This window comes from Mustela nigripes, chromosome 8 (genome assembly GCF_022355385.1).
Source record: "Mustela nigripes isolate SB6536 chromosome 8, MUSNIG.SB6536, whole genome shotgun sequence".
NCBI classification, from domain to species: domain Eukaryota; kingdom Metazoa; phylum Chordata; class Mammalia; order Carnivora; family Mustelidae; genus Mustela; species Mustela nigripes.
The window spans coordinates 12,503,546-12,518,808 of record NC_081564.1 but is presented as its reverse complement, the minus strand read 5'-3'; the positions used below and the strand labels follow the sequence as shown (position 1 = coordinate 12,518,808).

General features: G+C 36.0%; 1 protein-coding gene across 2 annotated transcripts in view; it reads left to right on the top strand.

Annotated features, from left to right (window-relative positions):
* The window catches only part of MED13L (mediator complex subunit 13L), a 282,380-nt gene that overhangs the window by 45,516 nt on the left and 221,601 nt on the right, over positions 1–15,263 (top strand). The window lies entirely within an intron of this gene.

Genomic DNA, 15,263 nt, shown 5'->3' with positions numbered 1-15,263 from the left:
ATATTTACGGCTACCACCATGTATTTATTCAACAGATTTTTATTGAGCCTGCATTCTCTTAGGTGCTGCTCAGAATACAGAAATGAATCAGAAACATACTCTTGTTTTTTAGAAGCTGACAAATAGGGGAGCTGCATTTGTACGTGGGGTATTAGTTACAGATGTCCTAAGAGGGGCCACACAGTACTTTTTCAGTTACAGAAGGAGGCAGGGCCTTGATGAAGAGTTAATTCTTGAGCTGAGCCTTAAAGAATGGGTGAGATTTTGGTGTTTGGACATATGGCTATGTTAGGGCAAGCACACTTCATGTATATGGAATTGCATATGTAAGGTTGTAGAGAGGAAAGTTTGGAATATCTATCTGGGAAGAGTTAAAGATGAGAAGTTGATTGAAAATGCATATTTATGCTTAAAACCTAGGCCAATGAGTTTGAACTTCATAGGCAATTGGGTTTTTTGAGAGTTTCTGAATAGGACTAGAGGGAAGGCCCTCTGTAGGCTGCATGGCAGGCAGGACCTGCATCTGACTCTTGCTTATAGTGGTAATTCCAGGACCAGCACAATTCCTGACACATATTTGTTGTGAATAAATTAACGAGTAAATGAATGAGTATAATAGGAGTTTGTATAGACTGTCAATCTGTCATCATTGACTACTCTCAGGTCCTCCCAGTGTTTTGGATCACAGAGGAGAACAGGCTGTTGTTTAGAAGACCGTTTTAAAGAACACATACACAGCACCTGGGTGGCTCAGTGGATTAAGCCTCTGTCTTCTGGCCCTGGTCATGATCTCAGGATCGTGGGATTAAGTCCTGCATCGGGCTCTCTGCTCAGTGGGGAGCCTGCTTCCCTCTCTCTCTCTGCCTGCCTCTCTGCCTACTTGTGATCTCTGTCAAATAAATAAATAAAATCTTGAAAAAAACTAACACACATGACTGCATATGTGAAAGGTTTTTTGTTTCATTGATTTAACTGTATATTGGAAAGACAGTGATACAGTTTTCTTCCCTTTTTTTTTGCAGCTTGTTTTTTATAGTCTGCAGTTTAGTTTTTAAAGTTTTTATTAAAATTTATTGACTAACTTTCCATAAATTATTTCCATTAGCGTTGTAGATAGCAAGTAGTTGGGACAGTTAGCAAAAAGCTTGTGTTCTAATTGTCTTGTAGAACAGAGGCTGTGGGAGGGTCCTATTAAATGGGTTAAAGTGCTTAATGGTATTTCTGTGTCAGAAGCCTTATTAACTTATAAATACATCATGGATTGAATGACCTTGGGCGTCCTACATACGTTATAAATTGCCAGTTCAACATTAGAGTTGATATTTGCTACATAGAAAAAATTTAGCTAACATTGCTCTGCTGGTCTTTCTCTGGAAATTGCACATTTTCAGTATAGAATCCAACTGACTGAAAACTTTCATTGAGCTTTCTTTCTCTCACCCTGAAATCCTGAATTAATTGCTAACTTTTTAAGATATGATGACGATAGACTTCTTGGTAAAATGAGATATAGTATATGATTTAAGTAAACATTTTCAATGAAATCCTTAATAGGCACTTTTTAGTGTTGGTATACATCTTTTCTATTGTTATAAAAGATAGCCTTTTGGTTCCATCAGATACTCTAAGATAGCAAGTTAGTACTTTACCAGTTCTGTAATTTTTAAATGGCATTTTTCAAAGACTATTAAAAAAATTGATCTGTCTCTTCCAGAGATACTTGCAAACACACACATATACCTACAGTAGCTTGAATTTCCTGTATTGGTTGAACTTTCCATTTGGCAATACATGGAATGCAGCCACATCTCCCAGAGGAGACTTGAAGAGTCTTTCCATCATTAGTGAATCATACTTTCTTGGCCAGGCACCATCTATCATTCTCTTTTTTCGTTTGTGACTTTACCTGGCATTCCGTGGAAGTATAGGTTTTGGATTACTCCTTCCTATTCACCCTTACTCACGTATCCAAAAATGGAACAGAGGCCAGGAAGAAATTTACCACTCTTTAGTTATAGTTTACTTTTGAGAGGTAGAGATCATAATATAAGTATGTTAAGTTAACTAAAAATAAGGTGGAATGGTCATGCCATGCCTTCTGTTATATATGTCACCATAGACCATTTAAATTTGCTCGTCTTTTATTCTTTAATACGGGAATTACAGCTTTATTTTATGATACAACGTGAAGTGAATATGAAAAGCTCATAAATTTAAAGGCTGTGTAAATGCTCTTCATAATCATACTTTTTCTTTAATGAACGTCACTTTCAAACTATTTTAAATCTTCATGAATTTATTTTACAGTTAAGTTTTGGCCATAATTTCTACCTGTGAGTAAAAGTTGAATTCCTTTTCACTTGGCATTGTCACTAGTAATTCAATTATATAATAGGTGTTTGATTTTTAAGAAAGTATCATGAAACTAGTCATTTTCTGGCTTTGGCTATTCAGGGATGGTTGATAATATTAATGCCTTTCCTCCTAAAGGGATTTTAGAATAAAAAACTAAAATTATGTTCCATGTTGTTTTAATAGGATTGTGGTCTAATCCTTGGAAATTATAGTGAGTGTATGGTATATGTTAATTATCTGTGGACTAGTTTTTTTGACTTTGTATTCACTTTTACACATATAGAATTCACAAGAATATTGGATTAACAAGGATTACTACTCCCATTTATGTCGCATGCTATAATAGGCCCCATTTCCCTTTCTACATTTGTTTTTTTTATTTGCAGAATAGTTTTTATTTATGCTTATTGTGCCTAATTTTATAGTAGCAATAAACTGAGAATAAATGATAGCTTGACATAGTCTGGGAACCAGACAAGAATCAAATATTTATTGTTTACTTGTTATGTGTTAGGCATCATGCTGGGGGCTTGGTGATCAGTCTTGCACTTGAAAGTAGTTTTGAATTTATTCTTTTGGAATTTCAGCTTAAATGATTTACAGGGAAAAATTTAAGATTCTGCTGATTTGTTTTTGCACCTTGTTTTGTGTTTATTAGATTCATTTTCATATAGTATGTTGAACAGATATAGTAGATATGAAATACCAGCCTTTGCCATCTTGAGATTGTTAATTTAACTGGTTGAACACTAGAGGGACTGCAGACTAATCACTGGCTTTTTAGTTCAGTAGTATATTAGTTGGGATGCTGTATTTAAACAGTGGAGCTACACAGCTTTTTCCAGCTTTTTAGTTTTCCCAGGGTTAGGTATTATGCCGCCAAATTTACCTGGTTACTTATTTTGGTTAATTCTCAAGTGTAGGGACTACAAAATTTAAACTCTGCCACTTTAGGTATATCAACACAAAGGACTTTTCGTTGGTTATGGACTCTTTTTAAGCTCAGTTTGTGTATTTAGATGTCCTGCTGAAAGATATGGGATATCTGGGAGTGGGCTGTATAAACAATGAGTTCCCAGCTTTCTCTTGGAAGTCTGTGAGTATGGAACATAGCATTTGGGAAAAGTGAATATTCATTGGAACCTTAGTTCAGATTAATATTTTATGGAGATTTGCGACGATTTTATGATTATTGGATGTGAATTTTGTGAGAAGATTTATTAGGTATAATAGCACAAACAAGGTAAGATAATCTATACAATATACTTTTAGTCCAGGTGTTAGTGTTAGAGATAATTTTGCTGTTTCACACAAAAGCTGTTTGGCAACTGAGCTTATTAGATAAGAACTTTCTGGAATTAGGTCTTAGGCATTAAAATGTTGAACATTTCTTGAAGGAGAACATTTTACTCTCAATTTTGCCAAGAAATGGTGTAAATTTTAAATTACAAAAATTTAAGTTAATATGTATACAATAGATGAGTGCTTCTGGAAGTGTGGTTTGATGGTTGTGGGGATTTTAATTGAGGTCACATTAGGAACAAAAAAATAATCAATCTTTATGTATCTCTTTATAAAGAAATCCTAAAGATCACTTAGAGATGCATAGAATGAGATGGATATAGAATTCATTATTTTCTTCTGAAATGAATTTATTTATTTATTATTATATATTATAGTACTGATCTATGAAGCCTGCCCCCTGAATAGTTTGTTATAATACGAGAACACTGGCAAGAATAATATCTGCCTTTACCTTTGTTTGCTAGATTTTTAAAATATGGCAGAAATATTATTACATAAAGGTAATTTTAAATTTAATTCTTCATGTTAATGAGAATTTCCTTTTCCTCAATTACATGTTTTTAAAACTCAGTATAAATTAAAAGTAAGTTCAATAATGTATAGAAAAAGAAATTTAAATGTCCATCTCTTTATTATTGATAATCTGTCTGCTTCCAGAATATTTTTGATCTAAAATGATTTGTGGAATTGGCTTTTATAATTTAAATATCCCTTGACACTAACTTGTAAGAACTGTGATAATCAGTTAAAGTATACATTTGATTAGATCACTTAAAAATTACATGTCTATCCAAATCATTTTTGTTCCTGTTATAATTGAAAAAGTCTTTAAAATTGTCCTTTGTTGGTTTTTGGGTTTCTGAAAATAGGAAAATATAAGTTACCACCGAGTTATAAATGTCGTCGGTTCTTTGGCAAAACCATCAGTCAAATATTTTACTGCTAGTCTTAAGTGCTTTGCATAACGCTGTAAGTACTCTATTAAATTACAGATTTTGTGTTGGGTTATTTGGAGAAGAAATTTGAAATTAGAGAGTCTTTTATAGCTTCATTATTCTTTTCTCAGAAGTATGGTCTCAGTGTCACAAAAGACAAAATGCTGATGTGTTAAGTATGAAACTGTTTTCTGAAGATTGAATTTCTGGAAAATGCCAGAAAGTACACAGAGTACTGAACCGTGAATTCCAGAGTTAGGATAAAGACATGTTGGATATAAAAAGCATGTTTTTGTTGTAAATGTTGGCTGGTTGACATGATTATAATTGGCATTGCAGGAGTCATCTTCAGTTGTTGTTCTGAACAGAGTAAAAACTTATCCTCAAAACTTATCCTCACTTTGTTATATTTAAGGGGGAGTGGGCAGTAATTGCTCAGTGTATTGGACAGTAGATTGAAAAAGTTTTCGCTTTCTAAAGTTAGATTAAAGGTAAGATTAAGGACACTATTAAGGAAAGTTAGAAAAAATAAGAATCTTTTATTCTATTTCCAGTTTCTTCCAAGGGTATTATTTGAAGTCAGTTTCATCACTGAATGCCTCTGGGTTAGGATAAAATTCAGTCATTCCTAAAATGACCTGACAAAGGTTTAATTAGAAAAAGGCTACTTTAGTAGATAGTTTTGCTACTGCATCTCTGTATGTTATGGGATGTCTTAATATAATGTGGAGGAGGGAAGTGTGGAATTCAGTTCAGCAGCATTCGTTGAGTGCTATGCACTGGGCTGTGTGCTGGGAATGAGTGGTCACTGCCTTCTGAGAGCTAGAAGTATGTAATTAGTTCAGTTTTCTCAGAAATTTAATTAATGAATCTGACTTTGGGGCACCTTATTTTAGTCTAATTCTCAGAGTGCTTGTTTTAGTGGGTAATTTTTACTCTTGCTGTGTCTTTTTGTCAGTTCAGTCTTCAGGTATTGCACTTTGGACATGGGCCAGATGATGTGCTGGGTATTTGGCATTCACTGATAAACTGGACAGCTCAGTTCTTAATCTCTGAGAGTTTATCCTTTAGTGGGACAAGTAGATAAACAGGTTAGGTACAAAACAGGGTGATAAATGTTCTGATAGGGATAGTACTTTTGCTCTGTTCATGTTGTTTCCTCCTCCAGTTTCTTGTTCCTGTTGTGACATCAGGGATTTGTTTCTTCAGTTTAAAACGTTAAACTCAGGGTTTTTTTTTTTTTTTTTTTTTTTTGAGTTTTGTCTTTTGTAAGATGCCAGTACCTTGGGATGATAGAAAGATGATTTAGATAAGTAAAGCATGCTTAATGCTGGTAAGTAAGGCATGTTAGACATTAAAAGGCTTTATTTATTGGGTGGGAGAAGGTTGATGGGGATTTCTTAATCTTATATTTGAAACTCAAGGACATCATAGTTACTGTTTAAGACAACTAAATTTGCAGGTATAGAATAGGAAGTTAAAAAAAAAATGCTTAGTAATTTATCTCTTCCATATCCCAAGATTAACTTTTTCTGTGTTGCATCCTTAATATCATGAAGCAGTTGCTTATATGAACTCAACTTTTCTCACTGGGCTCCTGCTTCTATCCTGCAGAGTTATCCACATCCAGGCAGAGTCTTAGTACTGCTTACGTGCTTTCCTGGGAGGTGATAGTCATCATAGGGTAAGAGCAGGTATTTCAACACAGTTAAATTCTGTCAAGCTAAAGGGAAAGACTTCCCACCTTAGCAGTTTTGTAAAAACGAAATGAAACAAAACCAAACAAATCCCCACCCCCCCCAAACCCAGAAAATTAAAGTTTTCTTCATTGAGGGGAAGACAGTGGGTTTTGCTCAAAGTTTTCTGTCCTTAATATCAACTTTGCTGCCATATATTATTATGGCATGTTTTTACATATTCCATATACTAGATCTCCTTGCTAGTTAGATACATCTTGGTTGGGATTTTCAGTGTCAAACACAATAAGAGCACATTGGTCTTTGCTACTATCTCTCAAAACACCAAATTTCTCTTGACCTGCTGTATCCCTTATATTTAGTAGGATATTTATGAGTGTGGAACAGAAGAGGAGGAATGAGCATGCATTGGTGCGTGCATCCTATATTGGCCAGTAAAGTGACCTTTCTAATTTTGTTCCCAGTATTTATGTCACCAATAAGTACATGTTTAAACTTGATTTTTTTCTTGAAGTAGCCTTTGCCTTGGTTTTCAGTTTTTCCAACTGCTTTGAGATTTTCCTTTATGTAGCTTCCTTCTAGAAGCATCTATGTCACCTTCTTCCTGAGCCAAACATTGATTCTTGAAGGTCTTAGATACCAGTAGGAGTGAGGACTATCAGTAACAATAATGTACTCTGTCATCTCTTAGGAACCATAGTGGAGATACAGATAAAATGCTCTGGGAGTTTTGAAGAGTAGGGATGACCTGTAGCTACTGGGATGAGGTAACTCTCAGGGAGGAAATGGCATTTAAAATGATGCTTTAGGGAGCTGAACTAGGACATGTGGGCTTCAGGGATAGGAAGGAGAAAAGATAGTCTACTGAAAAAGTGATTAGCACTAGAGAAGAACTGGTAATAGCTAAAATTTCAGCTTGGCTATTGAGAAGGGTATGATAAAGAGAAGAGGAAGAAGTAAATTTGAAAAGGTAGTTTGAGTCAGATTATGGGAGAGCTTGAAAACTGAATTAAGGCATTACCACCATTCAGTAGACCATTAGGGGCTCTCTTGAACAGTCTTGAGCAGTGAGAAGGATTAATCTGGGCTGCAGTGTGTTAGATACATTAGAACAAGGAAGTTGATGGTAAGGAGAATATAAGGAGTCGATTCTACCATTTCTAGGTGAGATACCGTGAAGACCATTAAGCAGCTATTTAGTATATTTTTAATCACATCTGTTTTTTTAAAAAATTATTTATTTTAGGGGGCGCCTGGGTGGCTCAGTGGGTCAAAGCCTCTTCCTTCGACTCAGGTCATGATCTCAGGGTCCTGGGATTGAGCCCCACATCGGGCTCTCTGCCAGCAGGGAGTCTGCTTCCCTCTCTCTCTGCCTGCCCCTCTGCCTACTTGTGATCTCTCTGTCAAATAAATAAATAAAATCTTTAAAAAAATAAAAAATAAAATAAAATTTAAAATTATTTATTTTAGGAGAGAGAGAGAGAGAGAGCGCACACGTGTGTGCTTGTGTGAATGGGGGGAAGAGGCAAAGGGAGAGGGAGAGAAACTTAAGCAGACTCCCTGCTAAGTGTGGAATCTGACTTGGGGATTCCCATTTTATGACCCTGAGATCATGACCTGAGCTGAAATCAGGAGTTGGATGCTTAACTGACCGAGCCATCCAGGCACCCCTTACATCTGGTTTTTCGATTCTTAAATATTGAAATTTTGGGGCATCTGGGTGGCTCAGTCTGTTAAGCATCTGCCCTCAGCTCAGGTCATGATCTCAGGGTCCTGGGATTGAGCTCCATTGGGCTCCCTGCTCAGTGGAGAGTCTGCTTCTCCCTTTCCTTCTGCCCCTTCCCCCGCTCATGCTCTCTCTCCCTCTCTCTTTCTGTCTCTCTCTCAAAATAAGTAAATAAAAAAAATCTTTAAAAAAAATGAACTTTTGTATAAAAGAATTTTAACTCATTGGTATTAAAATTAATCTACCTGAAATTTAGGGAAAGAGGCTGGATTCACATTTTATCTAAAAAATGTACTGGAAACAATTACTCTTTACTAAATATTGTGCTAGGCATTGTGGATCTATAAGTAAGAAAGATAAGATATCCTTTGATATTTTTATATAGATTTTGATAATTTGTAAAATTAAGGTTGTCTTGAAAACATTTTCACTATTTTAAAGCAGTCTTGTGATTGGTGGGCTTACTTACATTTTCAAATAAGTGTGAATTTAGTTTATCAGTTCACTAAAAACATACATCTCTCGGGGTGGCTGAGTGGCTTAGTTGGTTAAGCAGCTGACTTTACGTCAGGTCATAATCCTGGGGTCCTTTGGGCTCTGGCTCATCCGGGAGTCTGCTTCTCCTGCTCCCTCAGCCCACTGCATGTTTGCTGGCTCTTTCTTTCAAATAAATAAAAATCTTAAAAACAACAACATACATCTGTCTGTGGGGCAAAAGGTTAATTATGTATTTCTTTTTTTAGCAATAAGGTAGTACAGAGGAAACCAAATACATATTTGGTCACTTGATGGAAATTTCAGTGGGTTGGATGAAAGGCATTTATTGATAATATGGATGGGGCTGTTTTATTTACTTTTAAGCATGTTGAATGAAATGATTTTGAATCAGCCATTTTATTCATTCCTATGTAAGTTGTTTGAAAGAGAACTAGAGAAAGAAGTTGTTGTTGAAGATATTTTATTTTGATATTGTTGCTACCCTAATAAATAGGGAGAAACTTTAGTGTTACTTGCATTTCATCCACATTTGGGATGAATACAAATACAGTATTGGAATTTTGATTTTGAGTGAATTAGGTTTTTAGTTAGTATTTTAAAAATATTTGATGTAGCCTCACGCCTTTGAATAGGGTTGCAAAACTTCTGTTCCTCTTCTCCCCACCCCTGCCCCCTTTTTAAACCTTTTTACAGTTTAAGGGAAGATAAGAAGATGGTTTCTTGGTAAGTAATTCCAGTTTCATTAAATGGCTCTTGACTCCCAGTACTGAGTTATTGCTTAACAAGATGAGTCAGATGGTCCCAGAAACTTTTTTTTTTGTTTGTGTGTGTGTGTTACCGTGATTACAACATACTGGCAAGATTTTATTACGTTTTGTAGTTGTTATTTGATCTGATCTGTTGGTTAAGATATAGAAGTATAGAACTTTGTGTCCAGTGGACTTGTTTATATCACTAAGGAATTTTATACTTCACTGTGTGACTTAATTGTACTTTTAAAGACACCCCATGGTGTTTTTCTGCAAGAGGTATGTGTGTATATGGAGGGAGTTGTTATAAAGGGAGTCTATACAAGTTGGATGTAATTCTGTTTTGCTAGATTTGAACTTTAAATTCTGGGCTTATGAGCAAAGATTTCAGAAAGCATTTCTTGGCTTTTCTAACTTGTAACTAAATTAACTCTCCACCAGAAATATGTTCCTTGAAATAAAAAGATCTCTTATTTGGTAGTGATCATTATGTGCAGGTAAATCAGAAACGCCAAACTTAGGAATTTGGAAGAATAAATTACAAAATGTTGAAAAGAAAAATAACTTTCGCACTCTAAGGAAAACTTGCAAATAATTTTAGTGTTTTTATTTTTTTTTAACTCCCAAATATCTGCTCCTCCATACTTGCCTTTGCCTTTGTTTTGGAAGCAGTTCAAAGGTAAAAACTCCTGGTTTGTTTTTATATAGCTGGAAGGTGTCTCCTTCCTCCCTTCCTATTCTGCTTCCTGTCCTCTTTCCCACTTACCTGTTAGTCCATTGGTCCCTCCATCCTTGTGAAAGGAATTGGTGGGAAGGCCTCCTGCTTGGTTTATTGAAGGAGAGTGAGGAACTGAAGTTCATACCATAGAAATTCATCAGGCCATGCAAATTATGGGAGCAGTAGGCTTTATACTTCATTTATAAGACAGTTTTTCTTCCAGCATTGGATTAGTTTTTAGATGCTTGTGTTGAAACTGTAATTGATAATAGTAGTTTTTTTATTTTTATTTTTTTCTTTTTAGGATAGCCATCTCTGATTGCCATAGCAACATCTCAGAAGACAGTCTGCTTGATCTAATGGCAGCATGTCAAGGAGTTGCCTTAGCATAACTCCACTTTCTGAGATGGTACTGGGATTTTGAGTTTCAGAAGGAAGGTGAAAACATATGTTCTAATTCTGTGTCCTTTCTGCTGTAGTTTTGTTGTCTGTAAGGACTATGTATTTTCAGGACTCGCTTGAGATACTTAGTATTATTTATAGTTCATTGTTTTGTATAAATAGATTATTAGGGTGGAGCATATTTTATTTTATTTTTTTATTTATGTGTTTTGCTCAGACTAGTTTAAAGTGTTTTTTTGGGGGGGGGGCTATTATATTGGGCCACAGGAGATTAAGTTTGAATACTGTATTATGTTGGAGAAGTAGATTTTATTTAAGTTCCTCCATATATAGTATATTTGAGGAATAATTTGAACTATTTTTAGTAGTTTGACCTTAAAAAAACTTCCTGGGTGGCTCAGTGGGTTGAGCCTCTGCCTTTGGCTCAGGTCATGATCCCAGGGATCTGGGATCAAGCCCCACATCAGCCTCTCTGCTCAGTGGGGAGCCTGTTTCCTCTCTCTCTCTGCCTTCCTCTCTGCCTACTTGTGTGATCTCTATCTGTCAAATAAATAAATAAAATCTTAAAAAAAAAAAAAACTTCCCAGTAGAAAGGCGAATTTGTAAGAAATACTGCCATTGTATACTCGGATGAAAAGAAAAAGTAAAATGATGAGATTGAATTCGCTGATACTCATAAATAAGTTTTGATGATTTTACAGGAGACAGAGACTCGGTTATTCTTGAGTTACATTTCTTCAAATAAGAAAATAATAATGGTTTCAATACTAATCATTTATACAAAGTAACTTAAACATACTAAACAATCACCAGCTTAATCTCATGGGTTTCTAAGAGGATGTTATTTGCAAACTTAAAATATTTAATTATAGAGGTATAATAAGATTTTATGGTAGATTTGACTTTCTCACAGAAAATGTTATACATACACATAATGTAATAAACATTTGAAAAAAGTTGTTTTTCATTATTTTGACTTATTTTAGTAGTTGTACAGTCTTAAGAATATGTTGCAGAGGGGGTGCCCGGGTGGCTTAGTGGGTTGAGCCTATGCCTTCAGCTCAGGTCATGATCTCGGGGTCCTCGGATTGAGCCCCACATCGGGCTCTCTGCTCTGTGGGTAGCCTGCTTTCCCCCCACCTCTGCCTGCCTCTCTGCCTACTTGTGATCTCTGTCAAATAAATAAATTTAAAAAAAAAAGAGAGAATATGTTGCATAACTGTTAGAAAATGCTATCTAGCAGAATGTGGTATAGCAAAGTTTATAAACAATATAAGGAAAGATTAAAATGTGATACGAGCAGCAGTGTAATTGAGAAGGAAACTTTTTATATTAGGAATGTAGAGATTGGCAGTTTGAGACCTCTGATGAGTACTTCTGCTTTGTTATTTTAATAATTATTTGCTTATTATTTAAGTTTTTATTTTTAATCTCTACACCCATTGTGGGGCTTGAACTCACAGTCCTGAGTTCAAGAGTTCCACCAACGGAGCCAGCCAGGCTGCGCAGTACTTTTATTTGTTTTTTTTTTTTTTTTTTTTTTTTTTTTTTTAAAGATTTTATTTATTTATTTGACAGAGAGAAATCACAAGTAGTCGGAGAGGCAGGCAGAGAGAGAGAGACACGGAAGCAGGCTCCCTGCTGAGCAGAGAGCCCGATGCGGGACTCGATCCCAGGACCCTGAGATCATGACCTGAGCCGAAGGCAGCGGCTTAACCCACTGAGCCACCCAGGCGCCCAGTACTTTTATTTGTTAAGGAGGTTAAAATGAGCAAAATCTTGGAACTTTCTAGATTTATATTCTATTCTTTCTGGATTATCATAAAAATTATTTCTTTTTTTTTCATAAAAATTATTTTTAACTCCCAAATCTGTCTGTCTCAGAGTATAAATCAGTTAGTTTCAATGTATGCCTCCAAAGATTGATTATTTTAGAGAGGGGAGGCAGAGAGAGCATGAGTGAGGGACAGAGGAGAGGGAGAGAATCTCAAGCAGACTCCACACTGAGGTTGGAGCCAATCATGGGGCTCAATCTCATGATCCGTGAGATCATGACCTGAGTCCAAACCAAGAATCAGACACTTAACTGATGGCTCCATCCAGGCACCGCTGTACATGACCAATATTTAGAGATGTAGTATAAGAAAGTTTTTTTTTTTCCCCCCTGTGAGTTCATGCCTTCTTTTACCATGTGTAGTTCTTTAAGTTTTTTTTTTTGTTTTGTTTTTTGTGTTTTTTTTAGATTTTATTTATTTATTTGACAGACTGTGAGAAAGGGAACACAAGCCAGGGGAGAGGGGGAGAGGAGAAGCAGGCTTCCCGCTGAGCAGGGAACCAGATGTGGGCCTCAATCCCAGGATCATGACCTGAGCCGAAGGCAGATGCTTAACAATTGAGCCACCCAGGTGCCCCATTTCTTTAAGTTTTAACTGATTAAATAAGTAACACCTTGAGTTTTTCAGTCACAGGACACCTTTCAGGTGCTCTATAGCCATATATGGCCAAGGGCTACCCTGATGGATAGTACAGATAAAAACATCTCTGTCTCCACAGAAAGTTGTATTGGACAGTGCTAGCTACTGTAGGGACAGAACCAACAATGGCTAGAAGTGGCAGAAGAGCCACTTTGGCCTCATCTTAAAGAAGAGGCACTGAAAGTTTTCTAACAGAAGACCATGGAGCCAGGGATGTCGTAGGATTTCTTCATCTGCCTGGGGCCTTACAAAGGGTATCATGACATTTTCTCCTAGTATTCTGTTAACCTCCTTCATTCTTCCTGCCCTCTCTTCCCTCTCTGTGCTCTTCCTTTCCTTTCTTCCCTTTTTACATGGCAGTGAATTTATTGATTATATTAGGAAACTAGTTTTCTTGATGGTTTCCCTAAGCTTTTCAAGTTGACAGCTTCATGTGGTAAACCTGAGAGTGCTTTTCAGTATCTGCTTTTCACAAGATTTATCTTGATCTCCTGATGCGCTTTCATTTATAAATGCCGCTCCACTTCCATTAGCTTTATTTAGAGGTTTCTGTATTCGTGATGTTGCCAGTTTACTATTTACATTTTTTCTAAACCCAGGTAGGATTTGTGGATGTTTATTTGTATAGTTCTGCTTGTATGCTGAAATAAATGTGATAGATAAATTGTGCCAATTTTAGATTTTACAATCCTTGGTGGCTTTTTATAGTGTGTTTGTGCAGTGAATGTTAGCTGCTCTACAGAACCCAGGCATTTTTCCTGAAGGACATGTGGTTGGATTTTGGGGCCCTATGGTACCAGTATAGGAACATCATGTAGGTAGGTATATGTTGGTTACCTTGTAAGATTGATTTTAGATTATTTTGTTTTGGGGTGATGTTAAGGAATTTTAGGAGATATATGTATTCATGAAATAAGGCAGTTCATTCAATAAACATTTATTAAATGGTCTCAGGTTTGGAAGAAGTAAGAATATTATTCATACCATTTGCTCAGTGGTTTTTGTGATTTCCTTTAGGAATGTGAATGTGGCATCATTTCAAAGCTGTCAACTTGAATGTAGTTGACATTCCAGATACGCAATCCAAGTTATACTCTATCATGTAATGACTCACTGAAGATTCTGATCCTTTGAATATACTCTAGAGAATGTGTGCTATTGTGGTGATTGGAAATCATTTTGATGTGCCTTTACTAATTAACCGTGCTTATGAGATTTGTACTTTAGACTCAGTCTACCTGCCTTCCCTGCCACAATGCTCTATCTCATGTAGTGTGCAAGTTGCAATGGGAGGAGGAGGCGTGTGAGTTTGACTTCAGTCAAATGGGCTTCGTGTAATTTGTGGTATTTGACTGTCTACAACATTAGAAAAATTTAGGGGGAGAATGGTTAACTTTCTTAGAGCTTTTAGAAGAGTATTTCAGGAGGAAGGCTAATTTTAGTTCAGCCATAGTTAAATGTTATATTAGTATTGAGAGCCTAGATTATAGTTGAACCACTTGGAAATTTTCTGGGCTTACTGCAGTTTGAGGACTCTGTATCATTTGAGGAAGTATTTCCTTGGGACCATGTAAGTGGATCTGGAACAAATCTCACTGTGGTAGGAGGTTGGCTCTAGTAGTTATCTGACCAGTCTTTCAGCAGTGGGTAGGAGGCAGTGAGGAATAGGAAGAAAACTACTTACGAAGGAAAGCATAGTAGAGGATGTTGAGTTAGAATATGTAAACTGGGTGAAGAGCAGTGATTTTTGAGTTAGTGTTTCAAAAAAAGTGTGGGGTGGTTTGCCGGACAAGGCATTAGAAAGGGCCAGAGACTAATAATTTGGCAGAGTTATAGTAGTAAATCTTTTTTTTTTTTTTTTTTAAACAAAGCTATGATTTTCTAAAGGAAGTAATCTAGTCTATGTGATTTTTCTATGGATAGTTTAAAAATATTTCCTGGATGTGATCTTTGGATATTATTTAACCCAAAGTAGAAGTTATTAAAGGAGGTTGAACATGAGGCATAACTCCTTTGTTTATAATTTTTCCTCAGGAATCAGAAACTTTAAAGCTTGCCCTCTCTGTAATATACTTTGAATATATAAAGTCTGTTGGTAATGGCTACCTAAAATGTTGATAGTTTAAGAAAAACATTAGTCTCTGAGTGCTCCCTGTAAACATTGACAATTCTTGCACAGGTACATTTTATTTTATGAAGACACACACATGTGCATGCACACGCACACACACACATTTATATATGCATTTATATTTGTATTAATTGGACTGTGTAAAATATATTACGTATGATGCCCTTTTTTGGGCAGGGGGTTAACATTTCCATTTTTTTGTACTGCACTTTTACCAGGAAACAGCAACAACAACAACATCATCATCATCATCATCATCACCAAGTTACCATC